The sequence below is a fragment of the Mytilus galloprovincialis genome, chromosome 1 (genome assembly GCF_965363235.1).
Source record: "Mytilus galloprovincialis chromosome 1, xbMytGall1.hap1.1, whole genome shotgun sequence".
NCBI lineage: Eukaryota > Metazoa > Mollusca > Bivalvia > Mytilida > Mytilidae > Mytilus > Mytilus galloprovincialis.
In genome coordinates this window covers 74,344,963-74,359,721 of record NC_134838.1, presented here as the reverse complement: position 1 = coordinate 74,359,721, position 14,759 = coordinate 74,344,963, and the positions used below count along the sequence as shown (strand labels likewise).

Sequence of the window (14,759 nt, the reverse complement as noted above, 5' to 3'; positions counted from 1 at the left end):
TATTTATAACTCTTTTATTATTGCTTATGCATTTATAAAAAAGTTACAGCATTTTAAACATGTTAAAGGTAAGTGATTGGAAGTAATACAAATCTATGTATTGTGCTACCTTAAACGATTTGCAGCAGATAACTTTGCAATGAGATTTTCAAAAGACCTTTTAATCAAATTTCAGAACTTTTTCTTGACTAGATTGTGTGGAAGTATCGCGCAGAGAGTAGAAAAACCCACCCTATCCTATAAGTATTTGCTTTATCAATAAGAAAGTTATTAGTGTTATTTGTCTTCTAGAAATAGTAACAACGTATACTGTATGTACGGTAGAGTATGGTACAGTATGCTATTAGCTTTTTACAACAGACTTCAAGTAAATATTTTTTCGGAAGCACTCAAGTCCTCATTCGGAACTTGACAGCATCATGTTTATGAAGCGGCCATATTATCACTGATACTGCGGTTGGAACCCAAATAAAGCAGAGAGTCATACATTTGTTTATGGTAAAGCTATCCTATTCTGAGGATTGCAATTTATTATAATTATTATATAGATAATATAAAGGAGAATATGGTCAAAAGTTTTCGTCACCTAGACATCTACATCAACATTTGATCATTTCATGAAACACATTTTTTTCAAAAATATCTGGAATGACATGGTTGTATTTTAATAAATAAGGTGTTGAAAGACACATAATCGTGTAAAGAATTATTGTGTAATGCACTACCGTCTAGTCTACATGGTCTAGACCCCTCATTACGCGTTGGTGGGGGGGGGGGGGGGGGACATGGAAATACCAGGCGTCCGCCCGTCAGGTCGTGTTCTGAGACTGAGGTCCTGTTAGTGCTCTCACAGTCAGGTCTGTACAATTGTAACCACATTTGCTATAACTTATACTCTAGGTTAATATCAACAATATCCCTGACAAGTTCTAAAATGGTGGGCAATCAACTTTTTTAAAGAGTTATTCCCCTTGGAAATTTTAAATTTGTAGAAAATAGCCTTGCTAGCACTCTAACAGACCTGTTCTACAGCCATACAATTCTTCTCTGATTATTTTATAAAACTCATCATACTTTAAGTTAATATCTGCAAAATCTTGGACAAGGTCCATAAAGGTGTCAAATCATCTTTTCTCAAAGAGTTATGCCTCTTGGAAATATTAAATTTATGGAAAATGACCTCGTTAGAGCTCTCACAATTACAATACTTGGCAGATTTTTACCAAACTTAAATTTTTATAGGATAGTATCAACATTATCTTGAACATGTTTTATAATGGTGGCCCATCACCTTTTTTTCAAAAGTTATGCCCCTTGGAAATATTAGATTTATGGAAAATTGCCTTGTTAGCTCTATGACAGGTACAATTCATGCCAGATTAGATAAATCTTATACTATATGTTATAAACAACAATATGTCAGAATAGTTCTATAAGGCCCAAAATATATATATATATATGTCTGTTTAAGGTTACATGCTTAAAAAAAAATAGGGTAGGTAGGTCGGTAATTTCATTTTATTTTATTTTTTTCATTTTATTTTTTGTGACACGACTTTGAGTGTGCGGTTTCATCTTGTTGTGGGCAAAGTTGATCATGGCTGAGTTTACCCATATTTTTAATGAATGGATTATTTTTTTTGTTATTGATTTGAAAAAATGTAGGCAAAATGGTTATTTCATCACACCACTCGCAAATTTCTTTAAACAGCTTTTAACACAAGTTCAGTTTATTTTTCACTTTATGATGGAAATAAAATGTCTTAGGTTCAGCACTAGGTCGGGTAACCGTAAACAGACAAATATTTTTTGTTTGGCCTAATGGTGGCTGTTCCACTTTTTATGCCTCTGATGTAGCGCAGAGGCATTAAGTTTTATGTACACTATATCTGTCTGTACATCAGTCCGTCCTTATGTCCCATAGTTGGTTTCCATTCTCCAACTTAAGTTTGCCTCATCCAAATTTAATGAAATTAATACACAATGCTAATTACCACAAAACATAGATCAAGTTTGAATTTTATTGGCATCACTTAAACCCTCTTGCTGCCGGAGGTACACATATGTCCATACTGACTGTATCAGAGGGTCAATTATGTCCATATTTCAATTTATTCATTTCGCCTCAGTGCTGTATCTTTCAAATGAAAGACTAAATTTTAAACATGATTACATGTTTCATCAATGGATCCCAAATGTAACAGTCTTTATGGAAATGACATTATCGTAGAGTGGACATCTTACTTAATAGACATTGAGCTGTTGTATTTTCTGGCACATGAAATGCAGCCTTCAAAAACAATGTTTAATCCCTCAAGAGTTATGTTGGTTTAAAAATGGAAAAAATGCTAATTATTTTGTTTCTGTCCTGTAAATTAGCTTGGCTTTACCAAATAGTATGAAACTTATACCTAATACTCTAGTTTAAAAACACATATCATGTTTAAATTTTGGTTATTTCAGTTTAACTGTTCTAGAGTTATGCCCCTTTAAAATGAAAAAAAAGGCTGATTTTTTCATTTCAATTCTCTTACTTGAGTTTGTCTCATCCAAATGTTATAAAAACTTGTACACAATGTTTAATATTACAAAATATAATCATTTTTATACGACCGCAAAATTTGAAAAAATTTTCGTCGTATATTGCTATCACGTTGGCGTCGTCGTCCGAATACTTTTAGTTTTCGCACTCTAACTTTAGTAAAAGTGAATGGAAATCTATGAAATTTTAACACAAGGTTTATGACCACAAAAGGAAGGTTGGTATTAATTTTGGGAGTTTTGGTCCCAACATTTTAGGAATTAGGGGCCAAAAAGGGCCCAAATAAGCATTTTCTTGGTTTTCGCACTATAACTTTAGTTTAAGTTAATAGAAATCTATGAAATTTTGACACAAGGTTTATGACCACAAAAGAACGGTTGGGATTGATTTTGGGAGTTTTGGTTTCAACAGTTTAGGAATTAGGGGCCAAAAAAGGGCCCAAATAAGCATTATTCTTGGTTTTCGCACAATAACTTTAGTTTAAGTAAATAGAAATCAATGAAATTTAAACACAATGTTATTGACTACAAAAGGAAGGTTGGTATTGATTTTGGGAGTTTAGGTCCCAACAGTTTAGGAATTAGGGGCCAAAAAGGGACCCAAATAAGCATTTTTCTTGGTTTTCGCACCATAACGTTAGTATAAGTAAATAGAAATCTATGAAATTTAAACACAAGGTTTATGACCATAAAAGGAAGGTTGGTATTGATTTGGGAGTTTTGGTCCCAACAGAATAAGGGGCCCAAAGGGTCCAAAATTAAACTTTGTTTGATTTCATCAAAATTGAATAATTGGGGTTCTTTGATATGCGGAATCTAACTGTCATGACTGTGTATGTAGATTCTTAACTTTTGGTCCCGTTTTCTAATTGGTCTACATTAAGGTCCAAAGGGTCCAAAATTAAACTTAGTTTGATTTTGACAAAAAATGAATCAGTTAGGTTCTTTGATATGCTGAATCTAAAAATGTACTTAGATTCTTGATTATTGGCCCAGTTTTCAAGTTGGTCCAAATCGGGGTCCAAAATTAAACTTTGTTTGATTTCATCAAAAATTGAATAAATGGGGTTCTTTGATATACCAAATCTAACTGTGTATTTAGATTCTTCATTTTTGGTCCTGTTTTCAAATTGGTCTACACTAAAGTCCAAAGGGTCCAAAATTAAACTTAGTCTGATTTTAACAAAAATTGAAATCTTGGGGTTCTTTGATATGCTGAATCCAAAAATGTACTTAGATTTTTTATTATGGGCCCAGTTTTCAAGTTGGTCCAAATCAGGATCTAAAATTATTATATTAAGTATTGTGCAATAGCAAGTCTTTTCAATTGCACAGTATTGCGCAATGGCAAGAAATATCTAATTGCACAATATTGTGAAATAGCAAATTTTTTTTTAATTAGAGTTATCTTTCTTTGTCCAGAATAGTAAGCAAGAAATATCTAATTGCAAAATATTGTGCAATAGCAAGATTTTTTTTTATTGGAGTTATCTTTCTTTGTCCAGAATCAACTTAAATCTTTGTTATATACAATATACAATGTATATTCACTTTTTACTACCAACTGATAAATTAAAATAATCTTTACCATTCAGTGATAACAAGCAGTTTTTTTACATCTTAATATTTTATGATGTATTTAAATGAGTAGTTATTGTTGCAAACTCCATTAGAAATTTTAATTGAGATTAGTTTTGGAATAAGGGAAAGGGGGATGTGATTAAAAAAATTGGGTTCAATTTTTCTCATTTGAAATTTCATAAATAAAAAAGAAAATTTCTTCAAACATTTTTTTGAGAGGATTAATATTCAACAGCATAGTGAATTGCTCTAAGAGAAAATAAAAATTTTAAGTTCATTAGAACACATTCATTCTGTGTCAGAAACCTATGCTGTGTCAACTATTTAATCATAATCCAAATTTAGAGCTGAATCCAGCTTGAATGTTGTGTCCATACTTGCCCCAACTGTTCAGGGTTCAACCTTTGTGGTCGTATAAAGCTACGCCCTGCGGAGCATCTGGTTGAATTTTGCTGGTGTCACCTTGCCTGTTCTAGAGTTAATTAAGCTCCTTTACAAATGGAAGAAATGCTAAAAAGAAATTTTCTGAAACTTTAACACAATGCTTATTACCATGAAATACATATTAGGTTTGAATTTTGGTGGTGTCACCTTGACCGTTCTAGATTTAAGCTCCTTTGGAAAAATTTCTGAATTTTTTGTTTCCATTCTCTTACTTTTAAAGTTTGCCTTAAACAAATTTTCTGAAACTTAAACACAATACTTTTTACCACAACTCAGATCAGGTACTAATTTGAACTTTCACTGTTCTTCAGTTATTTTTGTTTATAACTTTATATGATATGCAAGCATCATCCCATGGATACATTTCCCATTTATGTTAAAAAGTGTTATGTCTCTTGGAAGTATCAAATTTATGGAAAATGGCCTTGTTTGCCCTCTCACAGCAGACATGATTTATGCTACTATAAGTTCTGAATTCGGACACTTTAAAATTAGGAGATGTGCTGTGGTATGATTACAAACGAGACAATTCTCCAACACAGACTAAATGACAAAGAAGTTAACAACTATATATGCCATGTCAGTTAACTGCTAGTAGTCTGTTGTTATTTATGTATTATTGTCATTTTATTTATTTTCTTCGGTAACATGCATCTTCTGACATCAAACTCGGACTTTTAATATGCATATTGTTATGTGTTTACTTTTCTTCATTGGCTAGAGGTATAGGGGAAGGGTTGAGATCTCAGAAACATGTTTAACCCCTCCACATGTTTGCGCCTGTCCTAAGACAGGAGCCTCTAGCCTTTGTTAGTCTTGTATGATATTTTCATTTTAGTTTCTTGTGTACACTTTGGAGAGTATGTTGTTAAGGGGCCAGCTGAAAGATGTCTCCGGGTGTGTGAATTTCTAGCTGCATTGAAGACCTGTTGGTGACCTTCTACTGTTGTCTGTTCTATGGTCGGGTTGTTGTCTCTTAGACACATTCCCCATTTCCATTCTAATTTTTATACATTGCCATAGCTTCCTGTACATGCTGTATGGCCTTCAACAATGAGTTAGACTTATACCGCATAGTAAGCTGTAATAAGGCTCTGAAATAAAGAATTTAAAAAGAAAACTAAAAGCAGTGATTAATGTACAAAAAAATAAATGAAAAAACAGATATAACAGACATTTATCTAGGTTTATTTGGTCTAATATTGTATAACAAATGTATATTTAAGATATGATATATTTGAAATCCTACATGTGGCTTCCCATTATTTTTGGTTCTCATGTGATTATAAAAGAACAAGGAGGATTGTACCTGGGAATTTTGATGACATTGACGTTAAGTTTCTAGGAAAAAAATAGTCTAGGGACATAAGTTACTGACATCAGACTATGCTAGTAAATTCTGTAACCATGGACATTTTACACAATAAGTTAACACAACCATGACTAGTATACTAATATTTGTCTGTCTGGACACATTTAACAAGACTAATTTATCTTTTAAATATGAAAGACACTGTAATGAACATATATGTCATGTATAGATGCTAAATAATATTCAGTCAATTTCAGAGGAATTACTGTGGATTCATTTGTGTTTTTAGTGGGTTCCAATTTTCATGGATTAAGGAAAATTTGCATGTTTGTGGATGTTTAATTGCATGGTTTGGCCAATGTGTGCTTAGTGATGATACAATTCTATAGAAATTTGTTACTTGCTGAATGTTTGATTTTTGTTGTTTACCTGTACATACGAAATCAATGAAAATTAGTATCCAAAGAATAATAATGAATCAACAGTACAAGCAGTATATTGAAACAAAGACATCAATTTTACAATAATATTTTATTAGGTACCATGCATGATGCTACAGCTGTATTTAGATATGAATCACATTCATTGAAAAACTCATCTATACCTAACAATCATTACTTGGAAGAAGAAGATATGACCACCATAACCATTTGGCATTTGCTAGGATGTTGTCTGTTCTAGAGGATGTGTGGATAAAAAAGCCAGCATCATTAGGAAATGTGATATTGCACCTCTTAAAGAACATATTAAAGTATACAGTACATGTATAGCTTAACTAGAGATCCCATGCTTTTGTGTCTTCCACTACTATTTGAAAATTTTCAATGTGGGATAATATTTGATTAATTGAATTGCAAAACATTTATTTCCTTTCTGGTTTATTAATGGTGGAAATTAATTAAACAGAATTGTATATTTTATTAGGAATGAACTAATTGAAAACTGTTTCTTGGTCTTTTTCATATTTCTCTTATAAATATCTGCAAATTTAAAAAACATAATATGTGATAGTTTACTGAAAGTTTTATCTCCTTAGATGCTATGACATGGAGAATTTCGTTATTATATTCTTCAACTTTGTACTTCATTTAGCCCTTTAAGGGAAAATGGTAGTATTACATTTTCCCAGAATTAGGTTGGCCTTTTGTATACCCAAGACAGGTGGAGGAAGTCAAATTAGAAGAGCTGTGATTGGATGTAAGGGTACAATTATTTTTTTTATTTATCTATGAATAACTACAGTGTAAATTTACCATATAAATTTTAAAACCTATTGAAATATTTTCTAGAGAATTATTCGAAAAGGCTTCCAAAATTTCATAAATTTGGTGCAAAATGACGGTGGGCATGGATAACATAAACAAGCTCCGTTGAAAATTGGTCATGATACTATTTAGCTTCAATTTTCAGAATACAGTAATAAAGTACTAACACCACACATAACTGTTTTATCCAGGTTTTTATTATAAAAACTGGTAAATTTAGAAAATGTTAGTAAATTTGTCGCCTATGGCAGAATAAATAGTACCGTTTTCCCTTAAAGTTTTTTATTTTGATCATCACTGATGAGTCCTATGTAGAGAAAATATGCACCTCTGGTGTACAAAAAAATATAAACGTGATAAACCAGCTTTTATTTCTCAAACTTGATTTGTGGTAAAATTAAGCCATTTCTAGCATGTCTTGCTAACGAAGTTTGCATTGATTTATTTTTGTGATTACAGATTTTCTATAAAAAAATATTTATTTCTACTAGGAAAGATCTATTTTTTTTTAAATATTCGCAACAATTAATATTCACCTTGTTCATGTTGTTATTCTACACTTAAAAGTTGCAAAAAATATTGCATGGTGCAAAAAATAGTTGGGTTACAACTTACAGTGATATTTATTAAATATGTTTATTACAGAATTGGTAATAACAGTGAAATATTCCTAAAAAGAAATTTATAAGGAAGTAACGTGCAAACCAACAAAGTACCTGACATGGTGGTCCTTCAAGAGTTGAAGATGTGGTGTAAGTGAACCTTTTTTCAGGTATTTATCCTCAATATTATTATATAGATAAAGATATTCAAAACTGTAAAAGGCAAAAATGTTCAGCAAAGTACAATTTAGGATCCACAATTAGGTTTGATGACCAAAATTTTAAATTGACTTTTTCTGGAGAATTGCCTTTTAAAGACAATTTTTCACAATTTCAATTTGTTCATTTATTAAAAAAGAAGATGTGGTATGATTGCCAATAAGATTACTCTCCACAAGAGGCTTAATGACACAGAAGCTAACAACTATAGGTCACAGCACAGCCTTCAACAATGAGCAAAGCCTGGACCTCATAGTCCGCTATAAAAGGCCCAGAAATAACAAATGTAGAACAATTCAAACAAGAAAACTAACAGCCTAATTTATGTACAAAAAAATGAATAAAAAACAAATATATTTGTAACGCTTAAACAAACCACAACCAATTAATTACAGGCTCATGACTCATGACTTGTGACAGGCACATACATACAGAATTTGGAGGGGTTAAACATGTTGGCGGGATTCCAACTCTCCCCCAAACCTAACAGTACAAAATACTAATAGAACGAACTATATAGAAATCAGTTAAAAAAGACTAAAAGCATCAGATGGATACAAATAAAAACAGAGTGGATCAATGTGGCCGAGTACTTCTATATTCCAACAACAAAATTAAGATTCTGATCTGAGAGTACTCACAGTTACTGCGACTAATTTGCTTAGTTTTAAAAATCTTCTCCTTTGAACTTGCTGAATTAGTTTCAGCCAAACTTCAACGGAATGAGTTTCAGAGTGTCTAGTATACATTTTGTATTTCATTTCCTTGTATGTCAAATAACTTATCCACAATGGCTAAAATGGAACATAATGGTTAAATGTATTTTTTTTGCAGTACAATGTAGGTACAAATTGTGACTGCAGCAGACTGAATTTAGTTTCTAACTTTTCTCCAAAAATTATAGATGTACTGAATACTTAAATCTGACAGAAATTTTTTTTTAATAGATTATGTAAATGTTATTATATTTTTCAGTATCTGAAATTATGGGTTTATGAATTTGAACAGCTTTTAATATACCAGCAGTTCCAACAGCATGGTTCCTGCAATCCAAAAAAAGAGGTATTCCTCTAATAGGTTTTCTAGGAAATTCATAAGATTTTTTGTTTAATGGTGTCGTTGCACTTGCTTTACTTTTCTTCCAGCATCTAAAAGAAGGAATTTCCTTTTTCATTAATTTACATTTATCTTGAAGAGTACATTGTATAAATCTCACATCTCTTTATTTTCATAATCAAAATTTTTTTGGTGGAACTTTGTATCAAAAACATCTGTTAGGTTTTGGTCTTAAATCTAATTATTGCATACTTCCTACTTAAATGAAGGGCCCAGAATAAAACCCAAAGATCTTATCTTATTTTGTTGTTGTCTTGTATAGTGGCGCAGCAAAACATAATGATCTATTTTATAACTTGCCTGTTGATGAAAAGTTTATATTTTTATTCAGAACTGAAGAACTACATGAGGAAGTTGCTAAAACCTGCTTTAATATTTTATGTATGAGAACAAATTTCTTATTTGTATATAGCTAAATCTTAAATATATATAGTTTTAGAATTATGTAAAATATTGTTTACCGGTAATTAATTGTTTGATATTATCTCATAATTCATAATAGAATGGCACTTGATTGTGTTTTATTAATTAAGCTAAATGTTATTTTACTGTTTTAGTTTTAATATATGAGAAACTTTAAAAAGAAAAAACAAGATCACAAAAATATTCACCAATTTTATTGAAAAATATGATAGTGGCTATTTAGATGGAAGCCTTTGTTGTATATATTGATGTTGGGATGTTTTAAGCGTTTTCTAGGCGCATAATTGAATTCAGTCAATTCATGGCAATTGATTACTTAATTAACAAACAAAAAAATTACATTTTCTTTCAGTATGTTATCAGTTAGCTTTAATATAAATTATGGCAACTATATTCATTGAACTATTAATCATGTTAATTCAGTAGTTAGTTTTGTTTATAATCAGATGTACATGAGTAGAGAAAGTGTTTAGATTCTGATTTCTGTGCTTTCAGATAGGTACAAACCAGCTAGTATAGGCCAAAAGAACAAAGTACAGAACAGCGTTGTAACCACAGATGGGATTCATTTAATTGTTTACTTAGTCCTTTAATTAATTGATAAATTAGATGTTTAATTCTAATATATAATAGTTCATGCAAATAAGAATGCTCTTCCAAAAAACTTGGTGTGTTGTAGTTGGTTATGGAAATACAAATTGTCTTTGAATAGTTAGTCCCTTCCTGTCCAAATCTATTTTATTGGGTCAATCAGCTCGACAGATATTATTGTCAACTTTTTTTAACTAGTTTATTGTGAATTCTATTTTCTCACATTAATTAAGTTTGTTTTAAACTAGTTCATTGCATTAAAAGTTAATGTATTGTATTTTAATACGTATATTGGAATTACGTTGTCGTTGTCCTATTAAGAGTGAAGACATTTGGTTTTTCCACAATTACTTTAGTATATAAAGTAAACAGAAATTTATGAAAATTAAACACAATGTTTATGAGACAAAAAAAGGATGGTTGGGATTGATTTTAGGAGTTTTGGACCTAACAATTAGGAATAAGGGGCCAAAAAGGGCCAATTAAGCATTTTTCTTGGTTTTTCGCACAATAACTTTAGTATAAGTAAATAGAAATCTATGAAACTTAAACAAAAGTTTAGGACCACAAAGGGAAGGTTAAGATTGATTTTGAAAACTTTGGTCCCAATAGTTTAGGAATTAGGGGCCAAAAGGGTCATTAACATAACTTAGTTTGATTTTAACAAAAAATGAATTCTTTAGGTTCTTTGATATGCTGAATTTAATTTTGTATTTAGATTTTTATTTTTTTATCCTGTTTTCAAATTGGTCTACATTAAGGTCCAAAGGGTCTAAAATTAAATTTGATATTTGGGCTCTGTTATCAAATTGGTTCACATAGAAGTCTATAGGGTCCAAATTTGAACTTTATTTGGTTTCATCAAAAATTGAATTCTTGTGGTTCTTTGATAAGCTGAATCTAACCATGTATTTAGATTTTGGACCATAAAAAGTAAATGTCCAATTCAAAATTTTTAAGTTCTTATTAAACCACATTCATTCTGTGTCAACTATTTAATCACATTCCAAATTCAGAGTTGTATTTAATAGGCTTGATTGTTGTGTCCATACTTGCCCCAACTTTTCAGGGTTCGGTCTCTGCGGTTGCATAAATCTGCACCCTGCAGAGCATTTTTTATTATTTACGAGTTTGTCATGTTAATTTTTACCTCTAAGACTGAGTCTTTATCTATTTTATTGTAAATTTTTAATTATTTATTAAAAACTTAAATCATATTTATGATATTAAAGTCCTAAAAACTATACTTATTGAATAATGCCTTATTTCACTTTCAATTAAACAGCTCCCTTGAAAAGTTTATCTGTTACTGTAAGTTTAAATAGAGTCCCCCATGAAATGATGTCCCATGGACAAAATTTCACAGATATGACCTATGAAATTTGGTCCAGGACATAATTTTATTATAAAATATTGTCCACTTCTATGTAAAAGTGTCCCTTTCTATTGTGACCTTCATTAGACATTTTTTCATAGTGAAATCATGTCCATATTGTATAAAAGTCTTGTCTAATACCCAAAAAAAAATTATTTAACAAAAAAATTTAAGACAAAATTGACATTTGTTTTTGTAAAAATATACAATAGGACTGGAATCTATGAATTGTTTTAATATCTTTGAATTGTCCTTTTTAACAAGACCAATAATGTCAGGAATAATATTCATAAATGCCTGATTGCCGTTTCTTCTTGCGCATACGTTTCAGTCTTGGAGGCGTCACCACTTGTTTCAATTTGTCCTTATGAATTACAAGTTTTAATGTTTTCTCTTGTGTTTTTTTGTCAACATGTATATAATACATTTCATTGTTTTTAATTTGAAACTGCTTTGCCTTCCTTCTAAATGATCTTCTTTAATTATTATTAAACTCTGGAGGGTATTGACCATCACACACATAATTATACAGCTGTTTATATTCATCACTTTCCATTTGTTCACATCAGTGTTGTCTTTATTTAAATTTCAATTATGATTTAACTAATTGATTTAAACATTTCAATGATTTCTAAATTATTTCCCTTCTTTAGGGACAGAAAAAAATAGTTACACTATGAAATATTGTCCTTTGTGACATATTTTTATAAAGCATCCATGAAATTATGTCCAAGTACTAGGGACAATTTTTCACTAAGGGAGACACTATATTATAGTTTACAAATGTGATATTCTGTCCCATGAACAAAATTTCACAGATGAACTGTGAAATAATGTTCTAGAGGACACAATTTCATGGGACACCTTTTTGGCTTACATTACCACATAAAAAAAAAAAATTGAAATATTTAGTATAAAAAAAAAAAATTGTTGGTTATGTCAATCAGTACTTATTAGTATCAGTTTTTATGCATAGGTGAAGAATTTTGAAATGAGAATTTATATATTTGTTTTATATGCCTATTTATGGAAGGTATTGTGGTAATTTTGCATAGGTACTATGTCTGTACCAAAAATCTGTAGTACTGGAAATATACTTCAGTACTATTTTGTTGCTCTAAAATTATTGTAATATTTAGCAACCTGTATTTTACAGTACTTGATTTGTACTTGAAAATTTGATAGTTATTTTATTTTACTATATGACTTTAAATTATTTGTTTTCTCATTGGTAAAATCATAGGAAACACTCTTTGATAAAACATATTCACTGTGAAAAAAAGATGTATTAAGTAACTATTAACTGTAATCAAGAAACAATCATTGTATATTATCTATGTGTTTGTGTGCCACTGCAAAGTATTTGTATGGTTATTAATCAAGTCAAATATAGAGTTATCTCCCATATGAAAAACAGTTTTTCCATAATCACATAGAAAAATCAAAGTATTGATTGGAGTCAAAGTGAAAATGTATTAGTTCAAAGACTCAGTAGGTTAATCTCAACCCATAGAGTTTACATGCAAACAATGTTCCCTGAATGAAAACAGGTCAAATAGATCCTTAAGGAGGCTAGAGGGTACCAAAATGATAGCAAAATTTTAAACATTTCTTTTTTTTCATTACAAATTTTAATTATTTCACTATAAGTTGTTTCTTTATGTTATTGTACAAAAATCAACCAATAAAACTGATTAGTTTTGGCCCCAGATGACTATATGTTTATTTCATTGAAAAAGCTCCAAATTATCTCCCTTGTTATTTTTTTCAAATAAGCTGTACTTTAACAAAACAATGAACTAAACAACTGTAAAATTTAAGCAATGTCTGTAATATTTTATTTTGATATTACTCTTTTTCTCTCCTATTATAATAGTTCAACAGAACTAAAAGTATCTGAACAAAAAAGCAAGTTTCGTTCAAGGCAGATTGTGAGCTTAAATGAATGGTAACCCAATTTTTATACGCCAGTCTTTTAGACAGGACGTATTATGGTATACCGTTGTCCGTCTGTCCGTCCGTCATCCACACATCGGACAATAACTCAAAAACACTTTCACCAATTTCCATGAAACTTAAATGAATTGTTTATATTTATTGATGTAAGCTCCCTTTCAATTTTTATAAATTTCAGATTTTAAGTTTTGGATTTATGGGGCTTTATTCATAAAAAAAGGGGGAATTTTAAAGAGCAATGGGCGTATCATGCGCTAAAGTGCAGCCCTTTATTTTATTTTAAGAAAATGATAAAATTCATTTATAGAAGAAAAAAAGCGAAATCTTATATTTAAAAGTTATACCTGTGAGCCCACTTCAAAAGGATGTTCAATATTACTGTAGATGGAATTGCTGCAGGCCTGTGTTTTTGTGTATTTAGCTCTTTTGATTATTCATTGTACTGGTTTACATATTGTCTGTCATTTTTATTGTCATAATTCATGATACCTAGTTTCACATTAAAGCTATCAAAACAATTTCTATATTTTATCTTATAAGAATTCAAAACACAGTCGGGCTAAATTTAGCATCAAACTTGAAAGTTCTTATTTGCCTAATTTGGTATATATCAATATCTATTTTATTGAGTAGAGCTAACAATATCTTATCATTCTATCAGCTTTTCTCTCCCAGTATTTCAATATTCAGTTAGTTTTTCCATTATTTTACATATTTCTTCTTTAATGCTAAGATCATGATACAGATAAATGACATGATCAAATGATCAATATATTTATATGCATTGTTATATAGATTCATGAATGTTAATTATTTAAATCATCATACTAATATTGCATTCTATTGTTTATTGTATTATGCATTATATGCACTTGCAATAAAGACAGTTTAAATTTCTAATTGTTTGTATTTTCCAGTCAACCAGCCATAGGTTATCTGTATTCAAATACACATCAGTCAGACATTATTGGTCACACACACCATTATTCAAAGTTGCAAGTCAAGCATTCAACCATCATTCCCCCAACCCAACAAACACTCTATTGTATCAACACATTCAATAAAAAAATATGTATTATTTGATGTTCCAATACATTTCCATGTGTCAAAAATTATTGGTGGCCAAGGTTTCTTGGTCAAACTGATAGATTTTTGTGTTTTGGTTTGGTTTTCAAATACTATAAATAGCAATATGTAAGCTATAGAAAAGAAGATTTGGTATGATTGCCAATGAGACAACTCTCCATAAAAGACCAAATGACACAGAAATTAAAATCAATTGGTCAACATATGGCCTTCAACAATGAACAAAGCCCATACCGCATAGTCCGCTG

At 30.4% G+C, this 14,759-nt stretch overlaps 1 long non-coding RNA gene across 3 annotated transcripts; it reads left to right on the top strand.

The window, feature by feature from the left end:
• The first annotated feature begins 282 nt into the window (after positions 1–282).
• Positions 283–11,237, top strand: LOC143083479 (uncharacterized). 3 transcript variants are annotated; one of them, XR_012980731.1, is made up of 6 exons: positions 283–498; positions 6,417–6,629; positions 7,289–7,368; positions 7,789–7,915; positions 8,940–9,026; positions 9,999–11,237. It is a non-coding gene; the product is annotated as an uncharacterized LOC143083479 (long non-coding RNA). The 3 variants fall into 3 exon arrangements; XR_012980730.1 differs by lacking the exon at positions 7,289–7,368 and having other exon boundaries at positions 294–498; XR_012980732.1 differs by lacking the exons at positions 283–498; positions 6,417–6,629; positions 7,289–7,368 and adding an exon at positions 6,761–7,081.
• The last annotated feature ends 3,522 nt before the right edge of the window (positions 11,238–14,759 follow it).